We start from the raw sequence: 20,085 nt of genomic DNA, 5'->3' as shown, positions 1-20,085 counted from the left end.
TGCAACATTTTCTGAATCTACATTGTACTCCCTCAGTCCTATCCGGAAAACATCTGCTTAACTCTCTTACAGAAATGAACAGAACTTTAAAGTCCTTTGCTGTGCCTGAACAATAGCGTGTGTGTGTGTTTAATGGAACAGTTCCATTTCTCACTATGGGAGGAAATGGTTTGATTGCACACATAAGATAATTAGGAAGTAGATCCTACCTTTGCAGGTGCAGTATTACAACAGAGCATGGAATCAATAATTAGTCCTTAAGAGAAGTAAATAGCATGCTTAATTAAGTCCTGGATCCATACGTGGGTAGGGATCCCTTGCTGGATGACAGTATATGAAAAATATGAACAGCTGCCCTAGGGGGAAATGGAGCTGCTAGGATTCCATCAAAATGCCCTGAAAGATACTACAGCTCAGCTCAGTGCCATGGCACATCAAGATGTTTTGATATGGGGCTCCTCTGGATAAAACCTCATAAGATCTTAATCAGAAACTAGTTTTGGCTCAGCAATGCACAAGCCTCATCCCACAAAACCTCTTCCAGTGCTTTGTTTTATAACAGGTGAAACTTCTTCCAAATCCCTCTATCAGCCTGGAAACTAGAAGGCTGTGCTCAATGGGACTAGGTGTGGTCCAGGGTTCACAGCTGCCAATCCCTCCTATAAGACAAAACGTAGTACAGTGGTACCTTGGGTTACATACGCTTCAGGTTACAGACTCCGCTAACCCAGAAATAGTAGCCGTGTTGGTCTGCCATAGTCAAAACAAAACAAGTGCTACTGGAAGGAATTTGTTTTGTCCAGAAATAGTACCTCAGGTTAAGAACTTTGCTTCAGAATGAGAACAGAAATCATGCAGCAGCAGCGCAGCGGCAGCAGGAGGTCCCATTAACTAAAGTGGTGCTTCAGGTTAAGAACAGATTCAGGTTAAGAACGGACCTCTGGAATTTTGTTTTTTGACAGAATTACAACCCTGGTAGATGAAGGGAATGCAGTGGATGTAGCCTACCTTGATTTCAGCAAGGCATTTGACAAGGTGCCCCATGATATTCTTGTAAAGAAGCTGGTAAAATGCCGACTTGACTATGCTACCACTCAGTGGATTTGTAACTGGGTGACTGACCGAACCCAAAGGGTGCTCATCAATGGTTCCTCTTCATCCTGGAGAACAGTGACTAGTGGGGTGCCACAGGGTTCTGTCTTGGGCCCGGTCTTATTCAACATCTTTATCAACGACTTGGATGATGGACTCAAGGGCATCCTGATCAAATTTGCAGATGACACCAAACTGGGAGGGGTGGCTAACACCCCAGAGGACAGGATCACACTTCAAAACGACCTTGACAGATTAGAGAACTGGGCCAAAACAAACAAGATGAATTTTAACAGGGAGAAATGTAAAGTATTGCACTTGGGCAAAAAAAATGAGAGGGACAAATACAAGATGGGTGACACCTGGCTTGAGAGCAGTACATGTGAAAAGGATCTAGGAGTCTTGGTTGACCACAAACTTGACATGAGCCAACAGTGTGACGCGGCAGCTAAAAAAGCCAATGCAATTCTGGGCTGCATCAATAGGAGTATTGCATCTAGATCAAGGGAAGTAATAGTGCCACTGTATTCTGCTCTGGTCAGACCCCACCTGGAGTACTGTGTCCAGTTCTGGGCACCACAGTTCAAGAAGGACACAGACAAACTGGAACGTGTCCAGAGGAGGGCAACCAAAATGGTCAAAGGCCTGGAAACGATGCCTTATGAGGAACGGCTAAGGGAGCTGGGCATGTTTAGCCTAGAGAAGAGGAGGTTAAGGGGTGATATGATAGCCATGTTCAAATATATAAAAGGATGTCACATAGAGGAGGGAGAAAGGTTGTTTTCTGCTGCTCCAGAGAAGCGGACACGGAGCAATGGTTCCAAACTACAAGAAAAAAGATTCCACCTAAACATTAGGAAGAACTTCCTGACAGTAAGAGCTGTTTGACAGTGGAATTTGCTGCCAAGGAATGTGGTGGAGTCTCCTTCTTTGGAGGTCTTTAAGCAGAGGCTTGACAACCATATGTCAGGAGTGCTCTGATGGTGTTTCCTGCTTGGCAGGGGGTTGGACTCGATGGCCCTTGTGGTCTCTTCCAACTCTATGATTCTATGATTCTATGATTCTATGAATTAAGTACTTAACCCGAGGTACCACTGTATAAATGTGTAATGGGAAAACTGCTCCCCAGTCATCTCAGGACAACTGGTGCCAAAAACAAAAAATGGGGGATATAGCTATCTGAAAATTCCTGACCAAAATTTTACATATTTCCAGTCTGACCTCTCGTTATGTGGTCAAAAGTAAGCATGAAGGCTTGAAGTGGAGAGGGCAAGGTGGACAGGCCTGCTCCAGCCACAACATCTCCACATTAAGCAGAAAAGTCTAAGGGGGCTCATAGGTGTGGAAAAGTCTGAGTCAAACCTAGCAATGCATCTCTATTTGTAAAAGAAGGGTTAAAGACCACAGAGCTACAGATTTCAGATAATTGGTCGGGGGGTTTTGTAATTTCCCACACATGTGGGACTTCAGGATTAATTGTTATTCCCCTTTTATTTTCCAACAATATGCAATTCAGCAGCAGGGTTTGCACAAGACATTCTGTGTCCCCTGAAGAAGAGATACGGCTGCTGCCCTCTCCCCCCTCACATGCATGACATTATCCTCCCTCCTCATCCTTTTGTGTTTCCTTCTGCATCAACAACAGTAGTTTGTGTGTGAAAAGGCTTTCCAGAGACTCCCACCTGGCATAAAACCCTGGGGAACAGGGGGTCTTCCCAGAGAGGTGAGCCATTGTGGATGAGGGGACCTCAGAGAGCACCTGCATTGCTTTGCTGCTGCCAGGACAATTGTTATTTAAAGCTTAAGAGCAGCAAACTGGTAGACCTTAACAGTAGTAAGTAGTAAAATTTTAAACAGCGTTTGATACACCAAAGCATAGCGGTGCAGGGGTTATCCGAGGCCAACTTGCCCACAATCCCTTGCTCTAAGGACGTACAGCAGCAAAGTTGTGGCTGCACCCCTAGAGTCCTGCATGCTGGCAGTGGGTGGGTGGGAGGGTGGGTAGGGTTCTCAAATCCAACGCTGTTCCTGTTGTGTCACCTGAGCAAATGCCTAAGTGCAGGTTGACCCTGTTTGAATAGATACCCTTACAAGCCTTCTCATGACTGGGAACTCTGATAATGCAGGGCCCCCAATCACAGGGAGGCTTGTAAAGTTCAGCTGCCATGGACATGCTACTGACTCCTTCTCAGTTTAAGGCTGCAGTCCTATAGCCACATACCTGGGAGTTAACTTTGGAGTAGATGCACATAGGATGGAACTGAAAGCCCCCACAAAGTATTCTGAATGTGTGAATACAGCTGAACTTTCAAAGCAATTGTGAGTCCTACCGAATTCAATGGGGCTTGCTTCCAGGTAAGTGGGAACAGGACTGTAGTCTTAAGCCATACAGGAGTAAAGCTGGAAAAGGTGCTGGTTTTGACTAGGTAACAAATTAAAACTGTTAGCTAATCACCACATTCTGTTCATGCTATAAAGCATGTAGATGGAAAATACTGCGACTGTTAGATATGCATAGACAGATAACTGCAAATAATGGCTAAGTATAGTTCTTTTTCTAAATAAACTGACCTCTTAAAAAGAATCATATTGCAGTACAAGTTATATTCTGAGAATACTTAATGATCACAAAGTTACCACTGGATTTGTAGCAGCTTTTGTAATTTTCCTCTCTCCTCCTACTACCAGAGTGACCTGTGTGTACAAAAGCAATTGGTGAGGGGGCAGGAGCTTTATCTATAGATATAATGATAGGGAAGGAATGAAACCTCCCTATTTAGAGGCAGCACACTCCCAGCAGCCAGGTAGTGGGAACTGGGAACAGGACTTCCCTTCCTGTTGCTTTATCTTAATCACTGGAAAGAATCTTGCGCCACCTGTTGTAGCCACGATCTTGGGGACTTTTGGAGTCAAGGCTAATCTAGAACTTCTTATCATTGATACTCCATGTGACCTCAGTCTGGAGGAGGAGGAGGAGGAGGAGGAGGAGGAGGAGGAGAAGAAGAAGAAGAAGAGGAGGAGGAGGAGGAGGAGGAGTTTGGATTTGATATCCCGCTTTATCACTACCCGAAGGAGTCTCAAAGCGGCTAACATTCTCCTTTCCCTTCCTCCCCCAAAACGAACACTCTGTGAGGTGAGTGGGGCTGAGAGACTTCAGAGAAGTGTGACTAGACCAAGGTCACCCAGCAGCTGCAGGTGGAGGAGCAGGGAAGCGAACCCGGTTCCCCAGATTACGAGACTACCGCTCTTAACCACTACACCACACTGGCTCAGAAACAATTGAAACATCACTGGAGACTCATAACTGGTGCCCAAGCTTTGCTGATGCTATCATAGGCTTCTGCGTGAGGGCAACAATTATATCAGGAGTGCCATCAAAGAATGTATAAATATACAATGTGCGGAAAGTGTTGACATCACAACTCTCATTGCACTTCCCCTCCTTTTCCCCAGGGAGGAAACCACTGAAGGTTCCAGTTGAACTAGGATAATCAGATTTAGTCAATGGCGAGAACAAAATCCTTATGGTGACCAGATGCAAAACAGGACAGGGTGCTTGCCTGTGTAGAAGAGGGAACTACAGCAGGTGCACCTACACCTGCAGAAATTCCCTCTTCTGTCTAGTAAGGTGGAACACTCAGGAAGCCTCATCCCCTTTGGCATGTGGTTACTCTAGAAATCCCATGGGTAGCCAGATTTACTGAAGCAAATCCCAGTTTTCCAATTTCTTTGGAATGAATGACTCTTCTACCAGGGAATAGCCAAAAGGAAGACATGCAGAAGGATAGCATTTATGAACATATCTGTGCTACAAACTTGTATAAGTTGGTGTGTGTTTTATGTTCTGGCATGCAGGCAGGCTGGCACCCCCTTCCTCGTCTCACACACATTTTGAATTGTAGTTTGACAAGGTTACTGAGAATTCTCTTCTAGAGACTTCCTAGCCCCCTCCCAGAACTATAGTTCTAGAGTTTTCTGATGAGTGAAAATGACTATTAATCAAACAATTATATTATACACACACATATACACACAAACACACACGTTCTCAGAGTCTAGCAAACTTACCGTATTTTTTGCACCATAACACTCACTTTTTTCCTCCTAGAAAGTAAGGGGAAATGTCTGTGTGTGTTATGGAGCGAATGCCTGCGGGTGGCGGGGGGATCTGCTGCAGTCGTGAGCAGAGGATCCATGGTTCCCCTTCCTTCCCTCCTCCATGGCAAAGCGGGAGAAGAGCTGTGGAGTGGGGAGGAGAGAGGGACAGAGAGCCTGCTTGCTTTAAAGGAGCAAAGCGGGAGAGGAGAGGAGCCTTCTCCTCTTATACCCCTCTTCTTCATTATTAACAGCATCCTTCTCCACCCACCCCATGCGTACTCCTTGTCCCTTGAGTGCTTTTCCTTCCCTCCCCACTTAAAACGTGGTTACAAAGCACGGATCCACATGGATCCTCAGGATTTTTGCATTGGGTCACCCCAAATTCACCATCAGATCACATAGCATGTCCATGGCTACAGCTTGCACCAAAAAAATCACGCACCCACTGTTGCCTGGGGCCGCAGTGGTGCAAAAACGTGGTTACAAAGCATGGATCCACATGGATCCTCAGGATTTTTGCATTGGGCTACCCCAAACTCACCGTCAGGTCACATGTCTGTGGCCACAGCATGAACCACAGAAATCATACATCCGCTGTTTCATTTAGAATATTTTTTTTCTTGTTTTCCTCCTCTAAAAACTATGTGCGTGTTATGGTCGGGTGCGTGTTATAGAGCGAAAAATACGGGTAGCTATTTCACATATCCCCACAGGAGTAGAGCAGTCACAATTTGCTACCCCAGAATAATCCTGTGGGAGGTTGGATTGCAGGAAAGCAGGCCCCACCTCAAGCTGTGAGAAAGGCAAGAGCCAACAAGCTCACAGGAGGCTGAGCTCTATGTCACTGACAGTCAGAAGCACAATGTTCTGATTGCCTGGATGCTTGCATAAGAAGCCCTTGAGATTCCAGGGCAAATGACCTCCAAGTCCCCTTACCCCTCAGGTGCTACCTGGACCACTGGCTGCCACCACTCTTCCTCATCCAGCCAGTCCCTGACACTAGCCTTCAAGAGCACAGGTACCTGAAAGGCACAACCTGGGCCATAGGTCAATAATGATGAAGTGTTTGTCTGAATGCTCAAGGTCACCCAGGTCACAAGACAAACTGTGTCCAGCACAGCTACAGCTAGCGGTGAGGCCTGCCATGGCAGCCACTGACTTTCAACAACAGACACCAGCAGGTGCCTTTACCAGAGATAAGCTGGCAGCACTAAGGGAGGGAAGCCACAAGGCGGAGGCATTCTCTGAGAAAGACAGCCTGCTGCACCAAGAAGAGGCGTTCCATGTGCCCGCTGGGGGGTTTCGTGCCAAGAGCCTGCATCAGTGCCATGACAGCTTGGCCGCCGGCCACTTCGCACAAGACCCTGTACCACTCTGGTGGCCGCGGGTGTGCAAGGATATCAAGGAGCACGTTCTCACATGTGAGACCTGCCAGCACACCAAGCGGCCACGAGGAGCACCAGCTAGATTGCTACAACCACTTCCCACATCTCAAGGATCCTGGGAGACCATAGCCATGGACTTCATCACTGAGTTACCAAACTTGCCATGATCTGGATGGTAGTTCACCAAAATTGTGCACTTTGTGCCGTGTAAGGAACTTCCAAGAGCCCAAGAAAATTAAGAGCCCAAAACTGAAAATTAATTGGGACCAAATGGAGTTGTTGATGGTTTGAAGTTCAGAGTCACATTCTCAAGTTCACTGTGTGGAGATACTTCTGAATCCAGCGCTGCTCTTGGATGCTCAGGATACAGCATGGGCAGGGGTACATTTTAGCCCTTTGTCTGGAGCCAGATATGTCATATCTTGGATAAAAAGGATCTGACACTGCCATGACTTGATAACGTCCAGCTAGACTACTGCCATGTGCTCTGTGTGGTGCTGCCTTTTGAAAATGTTTGAAAACCACAACTGATCCAGAATGTGGAAGCAATGGATTTAACCCTTGCATATAACTCCAATGCTATTTCCTTTCACTTGCTTTGTGGACCCAATTCAAAGCACTGGCATTGATTTTAAAGCTGTAAATAGGCTGGGACTAAGGTCCCATCTGCACTATGCATTTACAGCAGTGTCATACCACTTTAAATGGCAATGGATTCCCCCCATAGAATCCTGGAAACTGTAGTTTGTTAAGGGTGCTGAGAGTTAGGAGAGCCCTGTTCCCAGAGTTCCCTAGGATGAGGGTTTGATTGTTAAACTACTCTGGGAACAAGCCTTGGGAGGCTCCAAGATGGAGACCTGGTGTTTCCCTAAAGACTAGTGTAGCGGATCCACCACTTAATACCACCAATTAATAATGTGGTGGATCCTCTCCCGCTAACTGCCCCCAGTTAAATATAGTGCACCCACCTCACTGTGCACCAATTACACAAATTTCTACAGTTTACTACAGATTATCTAGTGGGGGACTTGTGTGAGGGAAAACTTAATGATTAGGCAGGAGCGGATCAAGCAAACAAGAAAAGTTTTATTAATAAAAAATAAGTTTATGAAACAAAACAGGTCAGGAAATGCGTTCTTGCAGGTAGAAGGTAACTTACTTACTATAAGATGTCTTACACACTGTAAGATGTCTCAGGCTTAAACACAACACTTCTGAAACTGGAGTTACTAAAAATCAGTTGTTTCACTTCAGGTTGTAGATGTTCAGGTTTCTAGAATAGATCGTAAAATGCTCAACTTAGCTTCCGTTACTTAGCTTTGGCAGTTAAACACTTTTAAAGCAGCCCAGCTTCCCTCCTAGGTTAAGCCCTTAGCTGACGAGTGAGGGGCACTTTCCCTCACTTTCCGCTCTCTTAACAACCTGAGATATTCCCAATGGTCTAACAGACCCCCTTGTTCCTGGGCGTCTTCGGGACCCGGAAGAACTCTCCCCCCCCCCTGGCTGGACGGAGACCTAGGCAGCCTGAATTCCCTCAGGTTCCACCTCCCAGAACACTCCGGTCTGCACTCCTTCCCAGACCCTCCTCTTGCTCCAGATGGTCTCCTCAGGGTGGATGCTGAACTGAACTCAGAAGCAGGTCTCCCTCAGTCATCCCATCCTACTCCCTAGCTCTCCTCTGAAATCCAGCCCTATCTATCTTCTCAACCGAACCTGAACCTGAACCTTAGCCTTATCTCACTCTCTCCCTCAGAACCGGCTCCTTTTATTCTCCCTCCCAGAGTGCTGCTCCTCCCCCTTCTGTGTCTCGCTGACTCTGTAGCCAATCAGAGAGAGGCTCCAGCCCTCTGGTGGAATTTCAGGGGGACTGCATCGTCAGGCTCTGGTCTGGTTCTGCTGTCCGTCACAACTAGCAACACCTGACTAGAAGCCTCCCATTACTATTATTTGATATTTATTTATACCCTGCCTTTTTCCCTGAGAGGGACTCAAGGCAGCTTACAGATCAAATAAGAACAGCTGAAAATAGAGATGGGGAGGGTATCAATAATCAAAAAACAATGAGACATTGGGTGCACATTGGCCTGGGTGCACAATTTTTGAGGGACGCAAACCAGATGACCCCATGCAGATGGCCCCAGCCTTGCCCAGTGCTCCTCTCTGCTCACTTTGCCCCAGTGGGGGTGGGTCCACTCCACTGGCAACAGCAGTGGGGGGCCCACAAGCGACAGGCGGGGTGCTGGCAACCAATGCTATGCTGCTCAAGGCACGTCAAAATGCACTTAAGAGCCAGGCATGCACTACACTGCACAATATCATTTAAAATATATTGCCCCCATTTTACAGATGAGGAACAATGAGGCACAGCTCCCTGGGCAAAGGTGAGTCAGCAAATCCATGCCCCCCCAAATAAGCAGAAATAACAGCTAAGAAATAATAATAACACATGCAAAAAAGCTTCCCCTTCACCATTTAGCATTCATAGGCTCTCACTCCTCATTCATTAAGGAACAATGTGCATCTGACAATAGTCACAGTGCTTTTTAACTTAAGCTGTACTCCAATACCTGGGCGTAAACCCTTTTGAACTTGATGGGATATCCCTTTGAGTAGACATGTAGATAATACCATTACAAATGCCTTACCTTCAAACACACCTCAAATTAAGAAGCAGGACATACAGAGTGAAAGCATCTATCCCATACAGACTGAAGTTCCTCTCACTGTTGCAATCATCAGGGCTTCAGCCTGTAAGGAGGGAATCATCCAAGTGCCACAGGCAGTAGAGAGGAGAAGAATCCTGGAAGAAAAAGAACCTCCCCAGAGCTTCTGATGCAAAGGACAAGAGAACCACTGTCCCCCCCTACCTCAGTCCTGTGAACAAAAACCAGTTCTGAAGATTTCTCTGCCTGCCCTATCCAATTACTATGGACTCATCTGATGAAGAAGTGTTCCTTGAGGTTGATGACATTACCGTCTCCCCTAGACCTTTTCTTACTCCAGGTTTCTAAAGTTTTGCACAGTGTGAAAATAATTTTTCCTCTCCCTTCCTCACAGTGCTAAATCTCAGGGTTTACCAAACATCTGTAGCAGATTAGGGGTAGCTCAGTTGGTAGAGTATGAGAGTCTTAATCTCAGGGTTGTGGGTTTGAGAACCCATGTTGGGCAAAATATTCCTGCATTGCAGGGAGTTGGACTAGGTGATCCTCGTGGTCCCTTCCAACTCTACAATTATGTGATTCTATGATTCTATCCATAGTAAAATCACTTGGCAGAATGATATAGACCACCAACATAGACATCCTGGGCAGGTGTAGTGTAGATGATCTGTAAAGGCTCCTCTTCCGGCAGGTTCCAGTCTTTGGGAAGAGGTTTAGCAAAGAAGCTGTAGGGATGAAGGAATGTTGAAAGGTCTGGATCTGTCATCTAGGCTTGTTTAGCTAAGGCAAGAGACATAGTAATAGTAATAGACAGTAATTTTATTATTTTTATGCCGCCCATCTGAGTGGGTTGCCCCTGCCACTCTGGGCAGCACCCAACAGGATATTAAAAACACAATAAAACATCTCACAAACTTCTACAGAAAGAGACTTGTGGGATCTGAAAGATTAACAAATTTTATGGCATTAGCTTTTGTGCATCTGATGAAGTGGGCTCTAGTCCACAAAATCTTATGTCATAATAAAGGTGACATGAGCATGTTGTTTTGCTGCAATGGACTAGCACAGCTACTACCCATCTGGAAATTGTTACGATAAAGAGCATCATAATTACTGCTTTATATTGTCTCTTGGGTGACTAATGCCTGGCTTTTGCAAGGATTTCCTGTGCTTTGTAGAGCTGCACATTCTGCAGAGCTTTTGTGTACGTCATTGTTTGCCAAGAAGTAAAACAATTTTATTCCACCAAAATTAACATTGAATATCAATTGGGTGTTTTTAGGGCACAGAACATTTGATAATGTTATGAGTTTTGCAGGGAGTAGGCTGTATGCTAGGGCCCCTTCTAATTCCTGGATACAGCATGGATTCAATTCCTGGAACAGCCAGGCTAGCTTCCTTGTGAGGTAAGTATGGGCCATTAAGGTAACAAAGGATGAGGCTCTGTGACAGATAAAAATGCCTCCCCCCTCAACTCACTGGCAGTTAGAAAGACAAAGGCCAGAGTTGGGAGTTGGGTGGCTGCAAGTTAGAACATACCCTCCAACATTGCTCCTATGAAAATAGGCACAAATCAAAAACCGGGACGGGAAAGGGATTGGTGGGGGAGGACAAGCAAAACAAGCAGGGCTATCAGTCTCTAGTATTCACAAAAAATTATACTGCTAACATTAAACCTTGTTGAACTAAATAGGGCTTAGGAGACCTATATGTGCAACTACTGCAGCCCAAATTCTATATAGTCACAAATGGTGGGAGGGGGCAGTTCCCACGAAAGTGGAGTGGCAGTTGAAACTGATGGAGTATGAAGAATTAGCAAGTCTAACCAGTAGAATTAGAGACCAAGACAAAACAGCTTTTATGGAGGATTGGAAAATGTTTGTAGACTGTATGAAGAAGTATTGTAAACAGGTTAGATTGTTAGTAGGTTTAGAGTAAATTCAGCAGTAAAAGGGATTTTGAGAATAAAAGGAGAAAAATAAGGTATGGCTTGATTATAATATGCAGCAGCAATTGGTATTTAGAAGAAACCATGGAAGGGTGGAAGGGAAGTCAATGGTTAACATTATGTTTTTTATTAACATGTGAATTACTGTATTGTTGGAAAATTATAAATAAAATATTCAAAAAGAGCTTAGTAGACATCACTGTACATCATTGTACTGCTGCTGATTATTATTATTATTATTATTTCAAATTAATGGTTGTCAATCTTTACACACTCTTCGGTATTCCATTTGGAATTTGGAATTTTTGTAAAGTATGAAATGTCCAATGATATCATCACCAAACACATTCTTGATAACACACCTATTATTTAGTATGATATATTTGGTAGTGTAGATTTCCAAAGTTTCCCAACTATTTGGAAAATGCAATTGTACTCTAGGAAGATATTAAGTAGCTGCCCTAAGTAGCTTTCAAAATTCTCCAATTCACATTGAAACTAATGTGAATTTTCTCCCTCCATGCAAATGGCAAGTGTCTATGATGCAATTTGGACTGCAACAGGGGACAAAGGGTTAAGGTCCCTTTGCCTCACACACAGAGATCTGGATTATTTGTGAAAGCAAAATCCTGTACTGGAGAACAGGCAGTGGGATTAACATCATGTGTAGTTTTGCCATCTCCAACTTTCTCTTGTGGAGTTCAAAGCTGCTGCAAAACCCAAGGGCAGTTCTGTCCCCCATCGCTTTAGGCAACACTAATGGGACCAAACAATATTGGCCATACCAAGCGGCGCACGTTTACCTGCACATTTTCAAACATCGTATATGCCAACATTTGCCATCAATGCCCTTCTCTTGTGCGGGTCAAAACAGGTCAGTCTCTGTCTGAGAGAATAAATGGACACAACACAGACATTAAAAGAGGGCGACACTAAGAAAACAGTGTTTCCCCAAGGACTTCTAGAGCAAGCCTTCAAGTGCCACACTTGGAAAATTAGCATTTCGCAAAGAGACTGCAACATGCAAGCTGCTGAATTGGAATTATTTGACACTCTGGAGATTGGTCTCAACACATTCTGGGAGCGGCCAGCTCATTAAGGTAAGTAATTGTCTCTCTTGAGGTGTGTTTTTATGCTATTGATCTTGCTGTGCCTATTCATCACCAGCGGCTGCTTGTGGGGAGTGGATCACTCCCACACTGCTCTAGATGTAGAGTGACACACCTGCTGTTGTCTTTTGCGGTGCTTGACCTCTTGACCTTACTTTATGCAAAAAACAACAACAGTGATTTTATTTGATTTTTTCCTTTCTGCTAGGAATATTGTGAGTGTGCACTGTTCTGTTTTCTGGGTGCAACCCTCAGCAGAAGACAAGGCCAGAGTACCTTGCACAGCTTTGGGCAGGACGACATGAGAGTAGAACTCAGGTGTTGCTTCAGCAGTGGCCGCCCTCAGACTGTGCTTGAAAGAGGAGCTGCAGCCCCCCCCCCCCCATAGTGAGCTCTGCCTTCAATAAGAGTTGAGTATTCCCTTGCTTAAGCAGCCATTGACAGCAGGGGAGAGAGCAGTTGCTGGCACCATTAGTTCTTCTTGCACAAGCATTTATGAGGCTGGAGCTGTGGGCACGTCCCTCTCCCACTCTAAATCCTCTCTGTACGGCTCTTGGGGCTCTCCTTGCAGGGTCATGCTCCTCGCTGATCCTGCTCTGCCCATTCATTGAGTGCTTCTACATGGCCAGCCTGGATCCTGGGTTGTGATAATGCCTCTTGCTTGGATGGATGGAGAAACTGCATGGATGGGGGCAGCAATGATGGGGAGGGGCAAGACAAAGTCTTAGGAGGAAAGGTTGAAGGAGTTAGATACATTTCTGTCTTGAGAAGGGATTCTTAAGAGACAACGGCAGTATATGAAGGTTTATAGTATAGATGATGAAGCAAATGTGGGTTTTTGGGGGATAAGCAGCCTCATGTAACCAACATGTTTAAGTCTAATTAATGTGTGAAGGGGTTAATGCCATAGAGTAAACTGTCCTGTGAGGCTTACCTAGGTCACTCCCTCTCACCTTGGGAGGAAGGTATTCAAGCCTCTTACTCCAGTCTACCAGAGAAGCTCAGTGTCTGAGGAGATCTGAGCTGGTTGCTCCATGCTCAGATCACATGACTCTAACAAGCCATTCTTGAGTTCCTGTACCAATAATTTGGAACTTTCACCACTTTGTAACTAAACTAAATAACACTTTATTGCCTGTGCAACTTTTTCTGAATGCTGTATGGAAAGGCACATGAACCTGACCTTTGGAAAGTTTGTAGGTAAACCATTTTTAACTTGTCAAAGGTGGTCTTTCTATGCTGGGGAAGAGGGATACTTTAAAATATGCCATTCTAAGTTCCTTCCAAAGTTCTAACAGCTTATATTTCCACTCTTTACTTAGCTGCATATATTGTTGTTTTATATCTCTGTTGGGGTTCTCTACTTGCCCCAAACCTTGTTCTTGGCATCCAGGGAATTCTCCTTGAAATTTTTGCTCTGAAGGCAAAACAGGCCACTTTTTTTAAGAATAAAGGGGGACCTGTCCCTTAATAAAAACTTAATCAATACCCAGACAATCTCCCCAACGGACCCTGAGATCATCTCCTGAGGCTCTTCTTCATGTACCCCCTCCACAAAGAGGTCTAGAGGGTGGCAACATGAGAACAGGCCATTTCTGCAGTGACTCCCTGTTTGTGGGATGCTCTCCCCAAGGAGGTTCGCCTGGCGCCTCCATTATACACCTTTAGGTGCCAGGTGAAAACATTTCTCTTTAATTAGGTATTTGGCTGATTGACATCTGACACCCTTTCAAGATATGTTGTGGAACGGGGGATTTTTGGGTTGTCTTTGTGTTTTCATTATGTATTTTGTATATTGTAATTTTGTGTTCTGAGATCTACGTATACAAATTTAATAAATAATAATAAGTCTTTGAACAAGACTGCTCTTAAGTCCTTGCAGTTTGGGCAGACTAGTAAGTAGTGAGGTAAATAAATCTTCAGGCACATCATCACCACATGGGCAAACTCTCTTTTCTCCAGGGATCTGGCGAAGGCATCCTTCAACTATGGCCGAGCGCATAGGCTGTAGCCGCAGAGCTGTAAAGGCTTGTCTTCATTTGATATTTGCGAGGAGTCTGAATGGGGAGTTTGCCATAGCAAGACAGGCAGGCAGGTAGAAATGCAATCAGCACAGAAATCTTTTCTTTTTTTTAAATAATCTTTATTACTTTTCAAACTTACGGCAGACAAGAAAAAAAAACAAAGAAGAAACAATACAATATACAATACAAAACACAACCTTAACACTAAATTAAACAAAACAAAACAACAACAATTTAAAAAACATATAGCATACCATTTCATTAGTCTATCTTTCATTCCCTTATTTCATCGACTTCCTCTCACCTCCCTTTTTGTATTCCACTTCTGTTACTTGTTTCAGCAAATCCTTTCCATCTTTCTCTATTTTTATCATTATGAATGTCTTAACGTATTTTTAACCTTATTTTCCATTAATACTAAAATACTTATTTATACTTAACTCCTTATAGCATTTCTGCTAAAGCCATAAATTTTCATTCCACCAATTTTCAAACACTCATTAATTTTACAATATTTCTATGTACAAACTTTAGACAGCACAGAAATCTTTTCATGTGGCGAGATGCCATCTCAATGTCTAATGAACTCGGAGTGTCCAAAGAAAGGCCAGACTTATCAATAACTTGTGGCATTTCCTCATTCCTGATTATATGCTTGTAGAGCAGATAAGACACTTCACTTTTTAAAGAAAGATAAACATATAGCTTATCCCAGCCAAACCAGTCCCATTTTGTTAACTGATCTGTTTTGCTGAGTTGGTCTTCCCTTTGCGTCTTCTGCTCAAATTGCCCCTGGAGCAATTCAGTCTTTTTCATAATTGCCAGTGCTGGAAAGTGGGGCGGCTGATAAGATCTCTTTTTCTGGCCTTATCCAAGATTAATTGCAAACAAGACTTCCCTCCCATTTTCTCACTGGCATATTTGCCTGAGATAATGAGGCATCATGAACTCTATTTTGAGGTCATGAGAGTGAAGAACAATATTCAATGAAATTTGAATTGAACAGTAGTTAAAGAATATTAGGTGAGATTAATCAAGAGTTGCGAGCTACTGCTTGTTTTCAAGACCTGCCATGAAACAGGATGATCTGACATCACAAGGGAGAAAGGTGTGTAAAATTATGAATGGTCTGGAAAGTATGAGGGGTGGGGAATTTGTTCTCTCTCTGATAAAACTGGAGCTTGCTGGGATGGGGTGAGCGGGTGTCATCCAGCAAAACCAACTGGAAGTAGGTTCAGCACAGATAAAGGAAAAAAATTCTCTCGCACAAGGCATAATGTCCCTATGGAATTTAATGTCAAATTATATGGTGGTCACTAGCTTGCATAGCTTTTTAATTATTTTATTATTTATATTTTTCAAGTTTATACATTTCAATATTTTTACAGTCATTCTGACATTTCAAAACTTGACTTCCTTCCCCCTCTTTCTGTGGTTCCTTAAATTTATTTTTAATATCTTCTGCATATCTCACCCAAATTAACTTAATTTGCTCATTTATTCATCTTCTTTAAATATATACTCTTATGAAACTGCAGGTTATTACAATAATCCCGCCAATGTTTTTATCTGTTTACAATTTATCTGTAAATATTCAGTAAACCACTTCCATTCTTTTATAAAAGAATGTTATATTGATTTCTTATTCTTCTGGTAAGTTTCGCCATTTCTGCATTTTCCTTAAGGTTTGTATCCATTCTTCCTTTGCTGGGACTTCTGTAACATTCTTTGCAACATTCTTGCCGCTGTAGTGGCATACATGAATCAGTTTCTGTACAGTTTAGGTAGTTCTGTCCCTATAATTCCCAAAAGAAAATATTCTGGTATTGGGAAGACCCAGTTCTCTGAGTGCATGTTCTGGAAGTTGGGCAATAGGGGCAGTACAGGGATTCCTTTTGGTGTACCAACCTCCCTGCTGCACCAAGGACTTCCTGCCTGAGCTGCTTCAGGTCGTGGCGGATGTTCTCCTGGAGACACCTAGTTTGGTTGTCCTAGGGGATTTTAACATCCATGCTAACACGACCTTACAAGGGGCTGCTCAGGACTTCGTGGAAAGCATGGCCTCCATGGGGCTGTCCCTGAATAAGTCTGGCCCAACTCATAGTCGCGGACATGCCTTGGACCTGGTGTTTACCTCTATGGATGTGGGTGATCTGACACTAAGTAAAAGTGAAACAAAATAAGTGCCATGGTCAGATCACTTCGTGGTGCAACTGGACTTCTCTACAACTCTTCCTCTCTACAGGAAGGTGAGACTGATCTGGGTGGTCTGCCCCTGCCACTTAATGGATCCAAATGATTTTCAGAGAGGGATAGGGGATGTTATATCCTATGTTGATGGCCTTTCAGCTGACTCCCTGGTGGCCCACTGGAATGCGGAGTTAACCAGGGCTATTGACTGTTTGGCTCTGAAGTGCCCTCTCCGATTGCATGGAGCCCGGACAGCTCCGTGGTTTTCCCCAGAGCTAAGGGCAATGAAACAATTGCTGAGATGGCTGGAGCGCTGGTGGCGGGAAACTCACTCTGAATCTGACTGGACACAGGTTAGAGCTGCTGTTTTCTGCAGATGCCATAGAGGCGGTGAATAAAGTGCTCTTCGCCATCGCTATCACCACTTAATAGGCTCAACGTTGAGCACTGTGGTCTAAACCACTGAACCTCTTGTGCTTGCTGATTGGAAGCTAAACAGCATTGCTGTGTGCTATGGTTTACGTCATGGTGTCCCGTTGCACCAGAAGCAGTTTAGTCATGCTGGCCACTTGACTCGGAAAGTTGTCTGCAGACAAACACTGGTTCCCTCAGCCTGAAGTGATATGAGCACTGCAACCCCATAGTCACCTTTGACTGAACTTAACCGTCCAGGGGTCCTTTGCCTTTTACTTTACCCCTGCCCAATGCTTTGGTCCTGATGAAAACTATGACCAAAAATAAGGGGAAAACAGAGTTTATTATGTACTACATTTATATCTCACCTTTCCTCCAAGAAGCTCCAACATGGTTTGCCTTCTGCTCCATTTTTATCTTCTCCCAAACCCTGCAAGGTATTTCAAAATTCTCCAATTCACCTTGAAACTAATGTAGGGCTAAGTAGTTCTCCATTTAAAGATTATAAGTCCTAAACTTACCGTGGCGCTTTTGTGCCCAAGGGGGGTGGGGCGCGGAGGGGTGGGGTGCACAACAGTTCAGGGTAGGAGAGGGGCAGGAAGCTGCTCTCTGCTGCCACCGGCTGTGGGGTGTGCCATGGCTGAGGAGGGGCGGTGGCAACGCAGCCACCCACTTGCTTGCTCTCCTTCAGGCCTGACCTGGGGGGTGGGGTGGGCAGAACTTCACCAGGCACAAGCGCCACAGCAAAGGAGCAGCTCCTCCGGGCACGGAGCTGTACATTATCAGCTTTTTAGCTGCCTTTTGTGTTCAAGTGCACACTTAAAGGGAAAAAAGCACTGGTCAGAAATTGGCTACCACAAAATGTGGTGTTGAATGTTATTTTAAATGAAATTCAGGGTGGAATGAATCCTTCCCTAATAGCGAGAGCTTTCAAGGCAGTCATAGCAAGTTTTCTTGTCAGGTGTTTAATTCTGTTCCTGTAGTATCTGTTTCTGGAGAAATGCACTAGTCCATAATGTAAGCCCTTAACAACTCAGGTCCAGTTGATCTTCAAGACTGCCTTACCCAATATGCACCTATTCAACGGCTTTGATTGATGGAACTGGAACTTTTTCAGGTGCCGCATAATACCTGCACTGCATTTGTAAGAACTTGGTCGATTAGTGTGGCGGCACGAGTACTTTGGAACTCCCTGCCACTTGAGATCAGGCAGGTGTCTTCACTGTATTCTTTCTGGTGCCTGCGAAAAACATTCTTATTTAAACAAGCCTACTCAGATGTTTAGAAAGTTTGTATGAGTTTTAATTTGTTTTAGTCTATTCTGTTGTGGTTTTAACCTTTTATATGTTTTAAATTATGATTGTAATTTTTTTAGTGATGATTTTATTGTTTTATTTTTTTGTAAACTGCTTTGAGGTTTTTCTGCAATCAAGTGGTGTATAAATTTTGTGAAACAAACAACAAATAATACTAGTTGTGCATGAGAGACAGCAGGTAGGCAACCAATGTCAGGAGCTGCTGGGGTTAGAACCAGGAACCCTAATCTTTGTGCACAGCTGCCCCATGTGGTGAACCACCAGAACTGCAAGTGGAAGCATCTTCGGCAGGGGAAGGGTGTGCGAAATTTTCTCAGGCTTTGGGTTGGCCATTGAGCCCTCCTGGATAGAAAAGGATATAAAGGGCTTCCTGTTTGAGCTGGCACTTGGCCTGAGCAACTCCAGTTTTCCTTGCTCTGATGTTTCAGTGTGTTCTTCAGCTCTGACTCCTGGCTTGGTCCCTCGCCTCAAATTCCCTGGCATAACTTGTGGCATCCCTCTCTGTCCAGCCCTTGTCTTCAAAGCAGCATCAGTTTCCTCAAAATAGCACACTGATATTGCCTGATGTTTGGGAATGGAATGTACAAGAAGGACCACTGTCAAGTAGGTACTGCTGGCCATGCTGTTGGCAAGTGGCTGATGGGCCACTGGCCAGCAGGGGCCTCAGACACAGCTTTCATCTTCCTTTTTTAAGGCAAGTGTCTAGCCCTCCTAGAAAGGAAGCCATGAAGCAAAATGTGCATGTACCCTTCTAGGATTTCAGTGAGATGAGCCAGCCCTTCAGTCCTTTTTTCCAATGAGTAAAGTCAGAGATGTAATTGATGAGTGAGTTGTCTGGACACTAAGTGACAGGAATTTCTGGGGTCCCAAAGAGCTAATGTTCACCCCTCTCCTTTAGTGCACTTCTGCTCATTTTCTAGTTTTTTAATTTCTGTAGTTTGTCCTTCTTTTTCCCCCTAACAACCAGGATGCATATTTTCTGTGTGGGTTCATCTGAGACCTGGTACTCCCTATAAGTTATTATCTGCAAATACCAATAATATAATATAAGTTATTATCTGCAAATATAATATATATATCTGCAAATACCAATAAGTTTGAGTGGATGTTAAAGGAAACTGAGAACTTTGCAGAGAGGCTTAGCATGTCTTCAGCTGTGCAGGAATCCACTGTACAATCACCTTCCGGGGCAATGGTGTGCATGTTTATCTGTCTCTAATGGGAATCCCAGGAAGGTGGGCACTGGATTATAGACTAGACTTTGGTTTAAGACTGGCATTGGGGGAAGGTAGGGATCAGCTATGTGGCATGCAGAAATTAAGCTACTTCTAGTATGGAAATGCAATTACTGGGAAAGCTTCACTTGTTCACATTTTTTATGTGTGTAGCTAATGATTTATTTTTGGGACCTCCACTCCACCTGCAAAGAGGGCATAAATGTGCACATGCAAATTTTATGTAAATGTGTATCCTCTTCTGTGAGTGGGTCAGAGAACCCCTTCCACATACAAAGTACTGGACCAGAAAATCCTTTCCTCTCCGCCCCCATGCACAGGACCAAATGTACACCAGCCATCAAAGCCTGTATAGTTGGTAAGAACTTTTAGCTAGCATATTATTAGAAAACATATTAACTAATTGAGGATAAGTATATCAACAACCATAGTAATGCTCATGAAAGTTAGATTGCCAGCAGCTAAAAATGATTATAGTGCAGCCACGAATGCTTGTGGAAGTTCAGTTTCCAGACCAAGCCTCTTATTTCCAGGCAGTGCACACAGCAGTTGCAAAAGGGTGCTGGGCAAGAGTACAGAACGAAGGAAGGCTGTACTTGTAGAAACAGAGTTGT

At 44.2% G+C, this 20,085-nt stretch overlaps 1 long non-coding RNA gene across 1 annotated transcript; it reads right to left on the bottom strand.

Annotated features, from left to right (window-relative positions):
• Positions 1-15,642: 15,642 nt before the first annotated feature.
• LOC309341730 lies at positions 15,643-19,368 on the bottom strand. The gene is made up of 2 exons (XR_014156543.1): positions 17,289-19,368; positions 15,643-16,112 (listed from the first exon to the last, which is right to left on the bottom strand). It is a non-coding gene; the product is annotated as an uncharacterized lncRNA (long non-coding RNA).
• Between the last annotated feature and the right edge of the window lie 717 nt (positions 19,369-20,085).

Source organism: Podarcis erhardii (assembly GCF_964252035.2).
Source record: "Podarcis erhardii genome assembly, chromosome: 5".
In the NCBI taxonomy this organism is placed as follows: Eukaryota; Metazoa; Chordata; class Lepidosauria; order Squamata; family Lacertidae; genus Podarcis; species Podarcis erhardii.
This window is presented reverse-complemented; position numbering and strand designations above follow the sequence as displayed.